This window comes from Macrobrachium nipponense, chromosome 16 (assembly GCF_015104395.2).
Source record: "Macrobrachium nipponense isolate FS-2020 chromosome 16, ASM1510439v2, whole genome shotgun sequence".
Lineage (NCBI taxonomy): Eukaryota > Metazoa > Arthropoda > Malacostraca > Decapoda > Palaemonidae > Macrobrachium > Macrobrachium nipponense.
In genome coordinates this window covers 18675852-18693351 of record NC_087209.1, presented here as the reverse complement: position 1 = coordinate 18693351, position 17500 = coordinate 18675852, and the positions used below count along the sequence as shown (strand labels likewise).

Genomic DNA, 17500 nt, shown 5'->3' with positions numbered 1-17500 from the left:
AGCCCCCAGAGAAAAATAAATTATCCACAACGAATCAAAAGTAACAAGGCATGATCCGACCGCCAGCTTACTCGAGACACGGGCAAGAGTTTCCCTTCACACATTATGTGTAAACTTTATATTCCTAACTTTTAGCGTAAAATACAACGAAAATTAAAATAAACTGGCTATTTTTATTAGAAGTAATTTTTCTGTACTGTTTAACATTCACATTTCTTCATTTTTTTTACATTTTCATTCCAACAAATAAATCATAAACATCCTATCCTAAAATGTCTGTACCTTTAACTCGTTGCTAAAACACCCTTTTCAGAACCTTTTAGGCTCTTACATAGACCTTTCCTACCCCCCCCCCAACAACAACAACAACAAAAGTAGTTTGTAGGCTTACTCCCCGAGTAAGCGGAAATTAACAAAATTCACCCCCTACAACTAACTAAACACACCACAAATCCTTAAAACATAAATATAAAACTAAATAAATAAATAGAAATAGAGCACTCCGGTCAATTCTGACGACAATAACATAAAAGTTTACACATCGAATACATTAAACCCTAAGCACCCGAAGGGGGGGGGGGGGGGGGGAATTGTGGGTGGGGGGCTGTGGGTGGGGGGGGGGGACTGTGGGTGGGGGGGGGGGGGGTGCTTTTATTTACATTCGAAAAATAAAACTGCTGGATTTTCACTTTCTCGGAGAACGACTTCCCCCCAACCCCAACCCCAACCCACACAAACCCACTCTCTATAATCCCCCCTCCCAACTCCCTCCCCTCCCCACAAATTCCATAACCTCCCCACACCCCTTCTGCTTATTCAAGACGTTCTAAAATGTGGAGAGAGAGAGAGAGAGAGAGAGAGAGAGATAATTAACCCCGAAATAAAACGCTCCTGGCGGAAGATATTCACTGGCGAGAAGCATAATACCAAGAACAAAAATTATCATAAGAAAATAGAGCGGTAGGAGAGGGGGGGGGGGGGGGGGGGAGGCGGTTGTTATGTCCTTACAGCCGGGTAGGAAGAGGTCAGGTCTTTTATTATAATACTCTCGCCTCCCCCCCCCCCCCCCCCCCCCCACACCTACTTTTTCTCTCCGCGAGGTTTACGCTCGGATTTATTGCGGAATAAAAGGGATTCTTTTTTCTTTATTTAAAGGTCGAGTGTAATTATATAGCATTGTGGTTATGACAATGGATACCTACCGTTGTCATGCCATATCATTATTACTGTGATGAGAGTAATTATCGTCTTGATCATCATCAACATCATTTGCAACAGTCTTATGGTATGCACTACTACTACTACTACTACTACTACTACTACTACTATTAACACAATTGTTGTTGTTGTTGTTGTTATTATTATTATTATTATTATCATTATTATTACATTAGTTTCCTGTAAAGAAAACTTCAGAGCCTAGCGACCTGGAAATTGGTACGTTGATCATCCACCCTCCAATCATCAACCATACCAAATTGCAACCCTATTATAGCCTAGGTAGTTTTTATTTACTTATGGTTAAATTTAGCCATGGGTCGTGCACCTGGCAGCGCTGTCTGGAGGCATGAGAAGCACTCTCACTCTAAAGCATATGGGAAGCAACTGAAGTGCTATCGGTCGTAGCTGAAGGTTTCATAAAGCATTATACGTAGTACAGAACACTCGATTCCGCAGAGGAAAATTCGACGCATTTTTTCCATGTTCTTATTCTAAGCCCAACTTAAACAAAGTAAATATAACAGGTAAATTATCAACGTCTCTTGTTCTCGTAAAAGAGAGAGAGAGAGAGAGATAGAATACGGATTGTTCGTATACATATGTAACAAGCACGCATAAATACATGCATAAGAAGGCTTCTGGGATCGCAGAAAATTAATATCAGCAGAAAAAATTAGACGCTTGAAGCTGCTAGTGGAAAGGCAAATCTCTCTCTCTCTCTCTCTCTCTCTCTCTCTCTCTCTCTCTCTCTCTCTCTCTCTCTCTATATATATATATATATATATATATATATATATATATATATATATATATATATATATATATATATATATATATATAGATATAGAGAGAGAGAGAGAGAGAGAGAGAGAGGAGAGAGAGAGAGAGAGAGAGAGAGAAATTATGAACTCATCCACATAATCCTGCCTGCAGCGCTGCTAAACAAACACACAATATTAATCAAGGTCGTTTAAATAAAAAAAACAGTATCGCATAAATGAATGAATATTTACATGAATTCCAACGAATATCTGATGATAAATAAACTCGCCGCCAGAGAGATTCATCGCCTCATTTAAAGAGCAAACAAAAAAACTAAAAAAAGGAGGTAAATAAAAAAAAAAATGTGGAGTAGAAAAAAACCTGAATTAATTTGCCTGAGGCTCATTTTATCAATAAAATTGTTTTTATTTACGTAAACAAATGTCTAAAATAAACCTTATTCCTGAACCTGAGAAAATGTACATTTTTTACCATTAGAAAATATTTAAGAAAATCAGTCAACTGAAGACTTATTTATGGAATATGAATTTTCCTACAAAGGCCAAGCGCTGGAACCTATGAGGTCATTCAGTGCTGGAAGGGGAATTGAAAGTAAAAAGGCTTCAAAGTTGTAATAGGAGTAAAACATCGCAGTTGCACTACGAAAGAATTGTTGGGAGAGGGTAGAAAGTGAGATGGAAGAAAGATAATGCGAACGGAGGTACAGCAAAAGGAATGAAAAGGGTTGTAGCTAGGGGAGGAAAGGACGCTATAAGGAACCTTAAGTAATGCCTACAGTGGACCGCGTGAGGAGCATTCACGGCATTACTCCCCCTACAGGTGAAGGATAATGAGAAAAATATGAATAACTGCACATTGCCAAACATTTTCACGCCATGAAAAAAAATTACACAAATTAGGGAACAAATATAATTACTGAAATCCACATACATTTCCGGAGAGTCATGCTCCCTCTCTGTGTGGAGACACTGTATGTTGTTTATAATATATATATATATATATATATATATATATATATATATATATATATAGATATATATAATATATATATATATATATATATATTTATATATTCGCTCTCAAAGTTGTGGCTTTCTTTATTTCAAAACTCGATACCAGACAGCCAGCTTCCACGACAAACAAACACACTGACGCCAACAAACGAATGAAGAGTAACTAAGATTAAAGACAAACAAATTAAATATAACGCCACTAACCAAGCACAAAGAGTGAAGTAAGCAATAAAAGCAAACAGGAAACTTTAAATAAGCAAATCTACAAGGAAAGCAAATGAATATACAAAGGCAAGATTATAAATCAATAGAGAAAATCTGTGAGTAAACAAAGCCACTAAACCAAACAAAAAGAGTGAAATAAACATAAACCAAATGGAAGACTTTAAATTTAAAATATTAAAAAACCAACAAAACAAACACAGTTCATAACGAAACAACTTTAATTAAACATAACAACAAAACAATAGTAAACAAAAACAAGCTTATAAGTAAACAAAGTAAATATCTGGGAAGTCACTAACCAAACTGAAAGGGAGAAGTAAACAATAAACCAAATAGAAGACATGAAAATTTTAAAAAATCATAAACAAAACCAATCTTAAAATAAACAAAGTAAATATCTGGGAAGTCACTAACCAAACAGCGTGGGAGAAGTAAACAATGAACTAAATAGAGGACTTGAAAATAAAAAAAAATAAACATAACTAATCTTAAAATAAACAAAGTAAATCTGGGAACTCACTAACCAAACAGAAAGGGCAAAGTAAACAATAAACCAAACGGAAGACTTTGACATAAACAAATAAACAAAAACAAGCTTAAAATAAACAGAGTAAATCAAGGAAGTCCCTAACCAAACAGAAAGGGCAAAGTAAACAATAAACCAAATAGATGACTTTAAAATAAAACAAAATACAAAACAAATCTTAAAACAAACAAAATAAATCTGGGAAGTCCCTAGAGCGAGATGCAAACAACAAAAACCAGAGGGAAAACTGTAAATAAGCGAAATCAACGAATAAACAGGGAGGTGGCGGACGGGCGGATTCCGCAAATGCCGATTTTAATGAGAAATTTCGGCTGACGGACTCAAGGCACGGGGCCATTACCCGAGGAGAAAGGAGGGGGAATTCGGAATGGCTCCATTATAAAGGTATTTCTATAGACGGGGTCGGAATTCGGATTATATAAACGAGAAATTAAACATGTTTAAGTATGCTGCCGCTGCCGCTGCCGCTGCCGCTGTAAGGCTTGTCATTAACCAAGCGATTGCCTTGCCTATGTTGGACGTACGTACACACACACACAACACACACACACACACAATTCAACACAACAACACCACACATATATATATATATATATATATATTATATATATAATATATTAAATACTATATATATATATATATCATATATGCAGGGGCGCATAATTGATTCAACATTTAAGTCTTATGTTTCTATGCACCTTTTTATAGGCAATATTGTCAGAAACATGAAAGTATTGTTTATTTTGACTCTTTGACTGACTTAATTACACACAAAACAAATTAATACACACACACACACACACACGTACGCATATATATATATATATATATATATATATATATATATATATATATATATATATATATGCACACACACACACATTTATATATATATATATATATATATATATATATATATATATATATATATATGCGTACGTGTGTGTGTGTGTGTGTGTGTGTGTGTATGTGTGTGTGTTTGTTGTGGTGTTCATTAGAAAGAAGTAAAACAGAAGGTAAAGGGAAATACAGAAAGATGAGATCTCTTATTAACAAAGAAAAAATAAATAAAAGAATTAATCAACAAAGAGATGAAAATGCAGGTAAATTATTCAAATGCAATGATCACTGTATTCGGGTGGTAACTGCATTGCATCTTCGCGGGAACCTTTGAAGTCCCAAACGCAGATGAAAAACGTAGATAGTTAACTAAAAACAATAGATGAGAAAAGCCCATATACAAGGGACAAACAGAATCTGCTTTCACATTCATAAGCATCATGTATGTGTGTGTGTGTGTGTCTCTCTCTCTCTCTCTCTCTCTCTCTCTCTCTCTCTCTCTCTCTCTCTCTCTCCTATAGCCTATTCAGTCACCACATCGCCGGTAAACAATTAAAGCGAACGCACCTTCCAACACAATAGCCCAATCAATTCTCCATAAATATTCCTAATTGTAATTACGATCCACCTCCTTTTCATTAAGGGCGGCCCTAGTTCCAGGCCCTTTCGCAATGCCGCCCCCCCCCCCCTGCCTCTCGGGGAAATAACAAGCGATTTTATTTTATTTTTAATTATGATAAGATTATTTTCTAATCACGAGGAGAAAACCTCTCTCTCTCTCTCTCTCTCTCTCTCTCTCTCTCTCTCTCTCTCTCTCTCTCTCTCTCTCTCATTATTTTTCCATTCAGTTTTTATCCCCAATATCAAAATTAATGTTCTCTCTTATAATCAACCCCACCCCTCACTCTGATTTTTTTTATCTTTCATACCAAATCTAATCTCCATTCTCTTTCTATCCCTTCACATAATTTTTTTCTTTCTCTCCCTCTCTCATTTCCCATTTATTCTGTTCCTATTGTATCCACATCCCCAAAAATGTATGGCAAGATAGAAATATTCAGTCTCGACCCCCAAGGACATTACGTACCGCCTCGAAGTTCGGGGCAAAGTCCCCCCGCCCCCGCCCCCGCCCCAATTCTGCATAACTTTCAAAAGTGCCAGTATATTTCTTATTTTGTTCTCCCGTATTTTTCTTATATTGATTCGTCATGTTGTTCTCACGTATATTGTTTGTTTTGTGTTCCCGTATATGTCTTATATTGTTCAACCGTATATTTCTCATTTTATTCTCCCGTATATTTCTTATTTTGTTCTCCCCTATTTTTTATTTTATTCATCCCGTATATTTCTTATGTTGTTCTCCCTATATTTCTTATATTGTTCTCCCGTATATTTTTATATGGCTCTCTTATATTTCTTGTACTGCTCTCTTATATTTTTCATATTGTTCTCCTTATATTTCTTATATATTGTCCTCCCGTATATTTCTTATATTGTTCTCCCTTATATTTCTTAAACTGCTTTCCCTACTATTTCTTATACTGTCCTCCCTGTATTTCTTATAATGTTCTTCACTTATATGTTGTTAACGTCTTATATTTCTGATAACATCTGATATCTGCGCGCGATTTTGAGGCAAGAAGAAACACCGACATAATTCGAACACGTATAATGCAGTTTTTTTAGATATCGACAAACAAGATTTTACATAACTTACACAAAACTTCCTTTTGCTTGCAGCTACCAAGGTGTCTCCAAATACAATTACGTACATACACGTGTGTGTGTGTGTGTGTGTGTGTGTGTCAGCGGGTGCGTGAGCGCGCAACACTTACAAGACCGACGGAGCATTGTCAAAATTATAAAAGAAGTAGCAAGTATTGAATTCCAAAATATTCATTGTTCAGCACTCTAACCTTTAAGCACTTCAAATCAGTTTCGTTAATTCATGCCTAAGCTTAAATGAGTCGGGCCTCCTTCTTTTTATTCTTCCAAATTAAGTAAAATAAACACAAATGATCCTCAAGTTCATCAAATAAAAAAAAAACACTGGAGAAGGAATTTCTAGCGACGATTCTATTAAAATTAATCTAGCCATTAAAAACACCTATCTTATTCTGTAATGTAATCATTCTTTATCCACCACTGAACCTCATTCCTAACAAGAGCAATAAGAAATATCATAAAATAGTGAATTCCACGATCTCTTTCAAACTACTGTTGAGTTGAGTTGAATATAGAATTTAGGCCAAAGGCCAAGCACTGGGACCTATGAGGTCATTCTGCGCTAAAATGGAAATTGGCAGTAAAAGGTTTGAAAGGTGTAACAGGAGGAAAACCTCTCAATTGCACTATAAATCAATTGTTAGGAGAGGGTGGAAAGTAGGATGAAGAAAGAGAATATGAAAGGAGGTAGAGTAAAAGGAACGAATGTGGTTGCATCTAGGGACCGAAGGCACGCTCCAAAGAACCTTAAGAAATGCCTACAGGGCACCGCATGACGTCCACTGACAGCACTACCCCCCTAAGGGGTCACACTATTCTTAATCAGTATCAAAGGAAAGATGCTTCTTGCATCATCATATGACGCAGATGAAAGAAGACGCCACCGTGGGACGAAGATTACCCAACAGGAACTTTCTCAGATGAAAACACCTCCTGAACACAACTAATTACAGTTGGAGAGGAATGAACGCGCACGACCCTCTGTCATGCAAGACAGGTAGAGAAGAAAGTTGAGGATTTTGGGCTGAAATCTATTTAATCAAATGGAAGGCATACTAAAATGTACTCGAGGACTTCACACTACAATTAAATTTGTTACAAGGAAGGCACAGCATACATTGGCTTGATGTTAAAATCACATATGTCAATGTGTAAAAAAGCGCATAATAATAATAATAATAATAATAATAATAATAATAATAATAATAATAATAATAACGCTCCCTCCATTGTTTGACCGTCAGTAGGACTGAAGAGTGATACGGAGCAGTATCCGAAAGTCTCTCCTTGTATTTTTTACCATTGTACAATAATATATTTTAACACTACTGCGGCTTTTGATTGTCAATATTATAGCCTCGTTACGGAGGTTCCTTAGTTCAATAATAATAATAATAATAATAATAATAATAATAATAATAATAATAATAATAGGTATCATCACGATCTAAACATCCGCGCACCATAACATCTACTCGAGGAAAAACTACTTTCATTCTACGTACAAAAGACAGCACACCTGACAAAGATAAGCTAATATCAAAACACTAAAATTCCCCTTATATTTTCTCCGACGCACCTGCGATTCACCATGAACTCATACTTATTTCAAATTCCCGAGAACCTTGAACCACTTACCTTTCGACAATCGGGATGGATTTCCCTAAACCTATAGATTTCTGTCACATAACGAGGTTCCACCTGTTCCCTTACCTGTGGAAGAGATCATTAGTAAGCATTAGTGATTAACGACCTTCAAGAGTTAAATCAAATAGTTACCTGTTATATATGTATATATATATATATATATATATATATATTATATATATAATATATATATATATATATATATTTGTGTATTGTGTAAAGGCTGAAGCCACGTAAAATTTTGTAAATACATGTAAACCAAAAAAAAAAAAGTGGCACTGTCGTTCCATACGAAAATCTTATGCAAAATCAGCTGATAATAAAATATAATATATGCACTAAGCTACAAATGTCCTTTATATCCAATTCGTTCTGCCTCGGAATTAATATATATTTTCATATATGTTAACCGAGAGGGGAATTCTTTTAGTTTGATAATAATTTCGTCCTCTCGTGGATTCGAACAAGCACAGAGGAGAAAATCAGGACCTCGGTGACGCCTAAACCGACCAGGCCAACTTGTAGCTAAATGCATGTATATGAATCACGGTGATGTGATACAAATTCAGATATATATGATATATATAATATAGATATATATATATATATATATATATATATATATATATATATATATATATATATATATATATATATTATATATATATATATATATATATACAGCCACTTTAATCGTTTTACGCTACCCCGATAACCAAAGATAAAACCAATTTCGCCCCGACCTGAACTTTACAAAGTTTACAACAGGCTTACTTAGTAAGTTCATTAACCCAAACTCGGTCAAGTCCTTTAGCAAGCAAGTCAACGACATCCTACGAAACAAACGAAAGAAACAACCGAAAAGAAAACGAACACAAAAGAACATCCAACAAAAAAAAAAAAAAAAAAAAAAAAAAAGGGAAGGAAAAAATCGAGACAAAACATTTACAGTCATTTTAAGAGGTCATTTCCCTTCACGACAATAAACAGGAAATCTCAAGGGCGCTACAGAGAGGTCTGGACGAAGTCGCCTCCTTTCGGAGACAATGAAGAAGAAGAAGAAGAAGAAGAAGAAGTTGTGGTGAGTGGAGCTTACATGGAAAGTTTATAACGCGATGGAATGCATCGGTTGAGTGTATGAATTTACGTATTCATGCGCGTATGTATGTATGTACTATGTATAAATACATATATACATGTGTATACATGTATCCTAAACCACACATGCACATACACAATATAAAGAGAGAGAGAGAGAGAGAGAGAGTGTGTGTGTGTATGCATGTATGTATGATGTATGTATCTATATATATATATATATATATATATATATATATAGATATATATATATTAAAATATATATATATATATATATTATATATATATATATATATATATATGCATATAATATATATATATGTATATATATATATATATATATATATATATATATATATATATAGATATATATATATATATATATATATATATATATATATATATATATATATATATATATATATATATATATATATATATATATATATATATATATATATATATATAATATATATATATATATATATATATATTATATATATATATATCACACATACATCCAATATATATATAAATATACATAATGTGTGTGTATGTAATATGTGTGTGTATATATATATATATATATATATATATATATATATATATATATATATATAATAATATATATACAAGATAATCATCTGTTGAGAAAAGGAGATTATTTATTTGCATTGTTGAATATATCTTTGCTGAATCATCGTGTGTCGAAGCGCGCGCTGATCAAGACAAACATAATCTAAAGACCACAGTACTATAAACTGTTGAGAATTAAATTGGTCTAAACCTCAGGAAAATCTTAAAAATGAAGCTCACGAAATAACTAGGATATTATCAAAGCAGGAAAATGAATGCAACTAATGGATGTTTGACAACTGCTGGAAAAATAAAGCTTCACTGTCACACAATTTGATATTTACTCTGATGGGAAATCAAGACAACTGGAACTGATGGAAATCTGTCCCGTGCGCACCAAAACTGAAGCCCAGTTGTAGATGATAAAAGTTTCAAAGAAAATCATTCAAGGGTTTTTTTTTTTTGTTGTTGTTGCTTTTTTTTGGCTGAAGCACAGTAAATTTGTTTTTAACTCTTGGGAGATGGGGGACGTGGGGGCGGGGGTTAGCTTTTTGAGTGGAGATGGGGGGGGGGGGGGCGGGGCTTAGCGGTTTGGGGGGTGGGGTGATGAGGGTGGAGAGAAACGTTTTGCAGTAACATGGGTGACGCTTTGGAATTTTCGTTTCACCGAAAATGGCCTCATTGTGTTGATCATTTCGAGTCCTGCCTTCAGAATCATTAAAATATTCCAGTGAAAATTTTCGGAGAAGAATAGTATTACCAGCGATGAGTCTTTCCCCCGACACTTCGCGTTCTACTAAGGGCTCTTGTAATAAACGATACGTGGGCAAAAATGGATTTGATTTGGCGATCAGCGTCGAGGTATGGCATGGAAACACTCAAATCTTCAGCCCACTCGTAGCTGCCAAGAAGTGTAAGTGGTTCCAGAACCCACTTAGATGGTTCAGCGTTTCTGTCTACACGAGCAGTTTCCCAGCACAGGTTCGCTATCGGGCTTCGAAACAATATTTGGCCAAGTATCGTGTGTGTGTGTGTGTGTGTGTGTATCTTAGTTTTAACAGACCACTGAACAGCTCTCCTAAGGCTGGCCGGTAGGATTAGATATTTTTATGTGGCTAGGAACCAATAGGTCATCTAGCAACGGGACCTACAGCTTATTGTAGGATCCGAACCACATTATATTGAGAAATGAATTTCTATCACCAGAAATAAATTTCTCTGATTCCGCGTCGGCCGAGCCGAGATTCGAACTCCGGACCACCGGATTGGTAGCCGAGCGCGAAAACCACTCGTCCAACGCGGAACTAGGTATCGTGTAAAAGAGACCTAAGCACACTGCATAACTATTTGTAAAGCAATAATGTGAGAATTATCCTTCTCCAAAAATGTCTTAACACCTTCGATAATCACTTCCTAATTTTTTATGGCCAATCACTACACCTGAAAACATCCCAAACGAATCTCTTTCCTAGCAGTAAATTTCTCTGCTGACGACGTAATTACGAGGTAATTAAAAGCTATGATGTAATTCTCTGGCGTATTCGGGTCATTACTTCGTGTTAAGGTAATTCTATAGACCTGCTTCTGACCTTCTTTCTAATATGCTCTGAAGAAAAGATTTTTTACTGTCATTATTCTGATGTGTATGAATGATTTGTTGCAATGTTTTAGGTAATGCCCGTGTATATGTATGTATGTATGTATCTATGTATGTATGTATGTGTATGTATATATGTATCTATGTATGTATATATGTATGTAATATATATATATATAATATATATATATAGATATATATATATATGTGTGTGTGGTGTGTGTGTGTGTTTGTGTGTGTATGTATGAATGAGTATATATATATATATATATATATATATATATATATATATATATATATATATATATATATATATATATATATATATATATATCTATATATATATATATATATATATATATACGATTTGTTGCAATTTTTAGGTAATGCGACCTTTTATATATATTTGTACGATTTATTGCACTTTTATAAAATGCTCATTATATATATATATATATATATATATATATATATATATATATAGTATATATATATATATATATATATATATATATATATATATATATTATATATATATATATATACACATATATATATATATATATATATATATATATATATGAATAATTATCACATCGAACCGTGATCCATTTATATATCAATTCAAGCTACAAATGTCCTTTAATATCTAAATTCACTTTACCTCCCAAATGATATATTTTCATATATGTACCGAAGGGGAATTTTTTTTAATTGATAATAATTTCGTCCCCCATGGGATCGAACCACCGTCCAAGTGGACGGGGACGAAATCAGGACAGTCAGTGACGCTATCCAATCAGCCAACAGAGACGCTATAAGTTCATATCGATTCTGACCTTACAAATCACCTCGATCTGGCGCTTTCGTAATTAGAATCGATATGAAACCCCGTCTACCATGTTGGCCAATTCGAGCGTTTGACAGCACGTAGCCTTTTGTTATGAATAATTATCACATCGATGTGATAATTATTCATAACAAAAGGCTACGTGCTGTCAAACGCTCGAATTGGCCAACATGGTAGACGGGGTTTCATATCGATTCTAATTACGAAAGCGCCCAGATCGAGGGTGATTTGTAAGGTCAGAATCGATATGAACTTATAGCGTCTCTGTTGGCTGATTGGATAGCGTCACTGACTGTCCTGATTTCGTCCCCGTCCACTTGGACGGTGGTTCGATCCCATGGGGGGACGAAATTATTATCAATTAAAAAAAATTCCCCTTCGGTACATATATAAAAATATATCATTTGGGATGGTAAAGTGAATTTAGATATTAAAGGACATTTGTAGCTTGAATTGATATATATATATATATATATTATATACAATATTTTACGTAATGCAAGTTCATATTTATGCTGCCGCCACTATTCGTAATACTTACACTACAATACAATTACTAATTTCGAATGAATCATTAATTATACTCATTAGTGAACTAACGAAATTCATTCTCTTAATAACAATAACAGACAAAAATTTGGGGTATTAAAACAGGGAATTAATCTACTCTTTACTTAAATGCGACGCTGCTGCATAAGAAATCAAGTGTGATCTTTATAAAGATTAAAAAAAAACAAATAAATAAAAATTGTTATACATCGCCCGTGCAGCCAAAAGTACAATAATCCACTCGAGTGATTAATGATTCTATTTACCGAACACGTTACTAAAAACTAATGGCGCCATTAACACTGTGGTCATTGATAACAAATTAAATTGCTAAAATAATTCACTCTAATTACAAGAGAAAATATATCTTCATATATGATTTAATAGAATTTGTATTTTACAAGCGAAATAATGACGACTCTCAGACTCAAGTCTATATTGTAGAGACTGAATCTGTTGATTGCTAATAATATCAAACAAGATACCATTATGAAAGTCTAAAACCATAAGCATTTATGAAGACAGAATATTAATAAAAATTAAAATAATAATGATAATAACAATAATACCAATAATAATAATAATGATAATAATAACAATAATAACATAACTTTTAATAAAACATGTTTAAAAGAGGGTTTACTTCCAGCATACAATAATAACAATAATAATAATAATAATGATAATAATAATATTAATAATAATAATAACAATACTTATAATAAAACATGTTTAAAAGAGGCTTTACTTCCAGCATACTATAACAATAATAATAATATTGATAATAATAACAGAATAAAGTAAAATAATATATAGAAATTATGCCAAGGGCCAAGCGCTGAGATATATGAGGTCATTCTACGCTAAAAACGGAAACTGAGAATAAGAAGGACTGAAAGGTGTAACTAGAGGAAGACCTCGCAGTCGCACTATGAATCAATTGTTAGAGAGGGTGGAAAGTGAGACGGAAGGAAGAGAATATGAATGGAGGTACAGTAAAATGAATGGAAGGGGGTTACAATAAGGAGCCGAAGGTACGCTGCAAAGAACCTTAACCTACAGTGTACCGCATGAGGTGTACTGACGGCACTATCCCCACCCTGGCCCCCCTACGGAGAATAATAATGATAGCAAGGCACTGAGAAAGATATAGTTGTGATTGAGTTATGCATACTTCATTATAGAAATTAGGCAAACAATAATGTATACAGACAGGAGTATTTAATCCCTGTTAAAAGTGACTAAAACGTCTAAATATGAAAAATAAAATGTTTCATGACTTAAGCCAATACTTTTTAATAATAAAGAATTGAATGGTTACATTTCCTACATCAAGATTTTCTCACGTCGATCCAACTCAAGAAGAATCAACACGATTCATGATTCGTCTTGATTCGCCCCACTAATTTCAACGTATAACCGTTTACAACAAAAGAGAATCGAATCGATTTAATTCATGAAGAATCAACATGATTCATGAACGATTCATCATTCGTCTTGATTCGCCACACTAATTTCTTTGTGACCGTTTTCACCAAGCGAATCGAGTCAATTCAAACCTTGCCGATTCGCTTGGTGTAAACGTTTGCATTGAATCAGTGTGGCGAAACGAGACGAATCATGAATCGCGTTGATTCTTCTTGAATTGAATCGATTCTATTCGGTTGGTGTAAACGGTTGCATTGAAATTAGTGTGGCGAATCGAGACGAATCATGAATCGTGTTCGATTCGCTTGGTGTAAACTGTTATACATTGAAATTAGTGTGGCGAATTATGACGAATCATGAATCGTGCTGATTCTTCTTGAATAGATTCGATTCGCTTGGTGTAAACGGTTATACATTGAAATTAGTGGGGCGAATCAAGACGAATCATGATTCGTGTTGATTCTTCTTGAATTGAATCTATTCGATTCGCTTGGTGTAAATGTAGCCTTAGAATTAATATTAAATTATGTTTTACTTATACTGATTCTCCAGCCGTTGAGAGTCAGCGTTGTCTTAAAATGGTGTCAATAATGACAAATAATGAATCACTGACATTATAATCGAAGTCCAGACTGCGTTAAAATATACAAGTAAAAATTACGCCGAAGTAACTTCGCCGCAATTAACTTTTCTGTACAGCTTATAATGCTATATGAAATTTTCAGCCATAGCCCATAAAACTAAGGCACGGTGGTGGTCCTGTGTTGGTACCTATAGTGGCTACCTTTAACCTTCAATAAAATTAAAACTACTGAGGCTAGAGGGCTGCAATCTGGTACGTTTGATGATTGAAGGGTGGGCGATCAACATATCAATTTGCAGCCCTCTAGCCTCAGTAGTTTTCAGATCTGAGGGCGGACGGAGAGACAAAGCCGGCGCAATAGTTTTCTTTTACAGAAAACTAAAATGACCAACATTAACTTGAGCATATTACTTCAAGCACGATAACCTGTGGTTGCTCAAAATACTTCAGCAACAACAAATATTCATTTTCTTAAAGAACTACTGATATGGAACAAAACCCAGTCTCCGTGTTAAATTGACATCAATTAATATTCATTATAATATTATCTATAACGCATTTTGTACTGCAAACATGCAAACCTTTGCTTCTTAAATAATTTTTTCCATAATTAGTTTTTACGGAACTATTTTTAATATTCCAAATCAGTTTTGTGAAAGAAATTTTTTTAGAAAAAAAACTACCTTATCCCAATTTATTCCAAATCTGAAGGTCGTTTTATTACAAAATACATCTTATAAAGTCTTTGTCTCTTGAGAAAAATAACCTACTCCCTTATCCAAATTTATCCCAAACCTAAAGATCATTGTCTTACAAAACTAATTGTATGGCTTCAAATAAATTTTGTAAAGCACTTTTCTTTTGAAATAAAAAAAACTTTATCTCAATTTGTCCCAATTTCCCTCTCGGGTCTCGTGTACGCTTTTTACCCTCTCTCTCTCTCTCTCTCTCTCTCTCTCTCTTCCTCTCTCTCTCTCTCTCTGCATAAACTTCTCACTCAGACAAAGCAGTCGTACTTTTGTGGCAAATTTGCCAACTTACTTCGAGAGCCCGTGATCCCTCCCTCCCTCCCTCCCCCTTCTACTCCCCCCCCCTTCTCTCTCTCTCACTCTCTTTCTCTCTTTCTCTCCTCGTTGGAGTAAGACTCTTTCACAAAGTTGGTCATTTTCAATTAAGATACTAAGAGCCTTTTTTCCTCTCTTTCTCTCTCTCTCTCTCTCTCTCTCTCTCTCTCTCTTTCTGCTCCTTCTTATCTTAAAACCGGAGGGAGAGAGAGAGAGAGAGAGAGAGAGAGAGAGAGAATGGTGTTGGAGAATACTTCGTTAATACAGTTTTATTTCTGGGTGAGAGGTTTTCGGAGAGAAGACCGTGTGAATGGATGCAAGTCTTTGACATAATCAGACTCCAATTAATGTGTGTGTGTGTGTGTGTGTGTGTTCTCTGTTATATTGTTACGTTCCTCTCATTCATGCTTGTGAAGATTTTTTGTTGAGAGAGGAGAGAGAGAGAGAGAGAGAGAGAGAGAGAGAGAGAGAGAATAGAGGTCACTCGAAACCAGTATACAGATGTTGCAATGAAAAGGAAAGCAAAAAAAGATGAAACCGACGAACCAGTAAGATAGAATAGCTTTTAATAATTTACTCTTCCAAATATGTGTAATTGACTCTTGATGTAAAGATAATGTAATTTCCTTACGATCCTTCAGCTGAACAAGAAAAATTATGAGACGTATATCACATAGAAGAAATTGGAATAAATTATTTGTTACAATTCTTATTAGAAGTCTTCCATTCTGCAACATCCTTTATTTCCAAATGCTTTCAGGCTTATTAAGCAAACGCAAACACTTTTACTTGTGTCTTTCTTTGCCTTTCTTTGCCAACATCTTTCGACACTTCTGAAATGTCCTCTTAGTTCTTGTAGCATTTTCCGACACAAAAAAGACCTTGGTCTTTCTTTTTATTTATTTTTTTTTACAGCTTTTCATAACCTCAAGGAAGCCTGCACGTCTTTTCACATCTTTGTACTAGATCTCCATGGCTCCGTGAGAATGAGGTACGAATAATGTGAATGTTAATGTGAATGTTTTTCTTAGAAGGACTTAGGCCTAATTTAACAACGGGTATGCAAGACTGCCTCTGGTATCTGGTCCCTTTTCCACGCACTACAGATAGAAAGCGTTCGCATTTTCGCTTACGCGGGGAGTAAGCCTGCTAACTACTTTGTTTTTTTTGTTGTTGTTGGGTGGGTAAGAAAGCCTAAAAAGGTCTTAAAAAAGGTGTTCCTCGGTGAGTTAAAGATACAGAAATTTTAAGATTAGATATTTATGATTTATTTGTTAAAAGAAATCGGAGTTTCCGGGTTTTTATGTCATATAATACCTTAGAGGATATAACAAAATGCTCCTTTTATCAGTGTCTATACTTGAGATCGTCTTATAATTCCTATCCACTACAATACATTATAAGTTTATCTGTAGTTCACTTGAATATCATTTTCCTTTACTTTTATACAATGCTGGGTGTAATTAACCATTAATGACTTATTCATTGGACAACAACGATGCATGCAATTAAGACTTCCGGGTTGGGAAAAGATACTAATATATGTTATTTCACGTAGGTTTTCCGCTTAATAATAAATATTTTCCATATTAATGTCCAGCGTATATCTGTGGAGTCAACTGTACCGATTCTTGTATAAACTGGAAAGTTTGTTATATTTTGTCCTAATGACTTTAATACCGAGTCTGCCTAAAAACATAAATATAAAATATGAGCAATTATTCAGCCATCTTTACGAATCGAGTAGACATTAT

At 34.5% G+C, this 17500-nt stretch overlaps 1 protein-coding gene across 6 annotated transcripts in view; it reads right to left on the bottom strand.

Moving 5' to 3' along the window:
* LOC135195578 (uncharacterized) overlaps positions 1-17500 on the bottom strand; it is a 415413-nt gene that overhangs the window by 368326 nt on the left and 29587 nt on the right. For 3 of the 6 annotated variants that reach the window (XM_064221883.1, XM_064221878.1, XM_064221880.1), the window contains exon 2: positions 7993-8067. The exons of the other annotated variants lie outside the window; for them this stretch is intronic. The gene's annotated coding sequence lies outside the window, so the exon portion shown is untranslated. The remainder of the gene's footprint in view (positions 1-7992; positions 8068-17500) is intronic. 6 annotated transcript variants of the gene reach the window in all.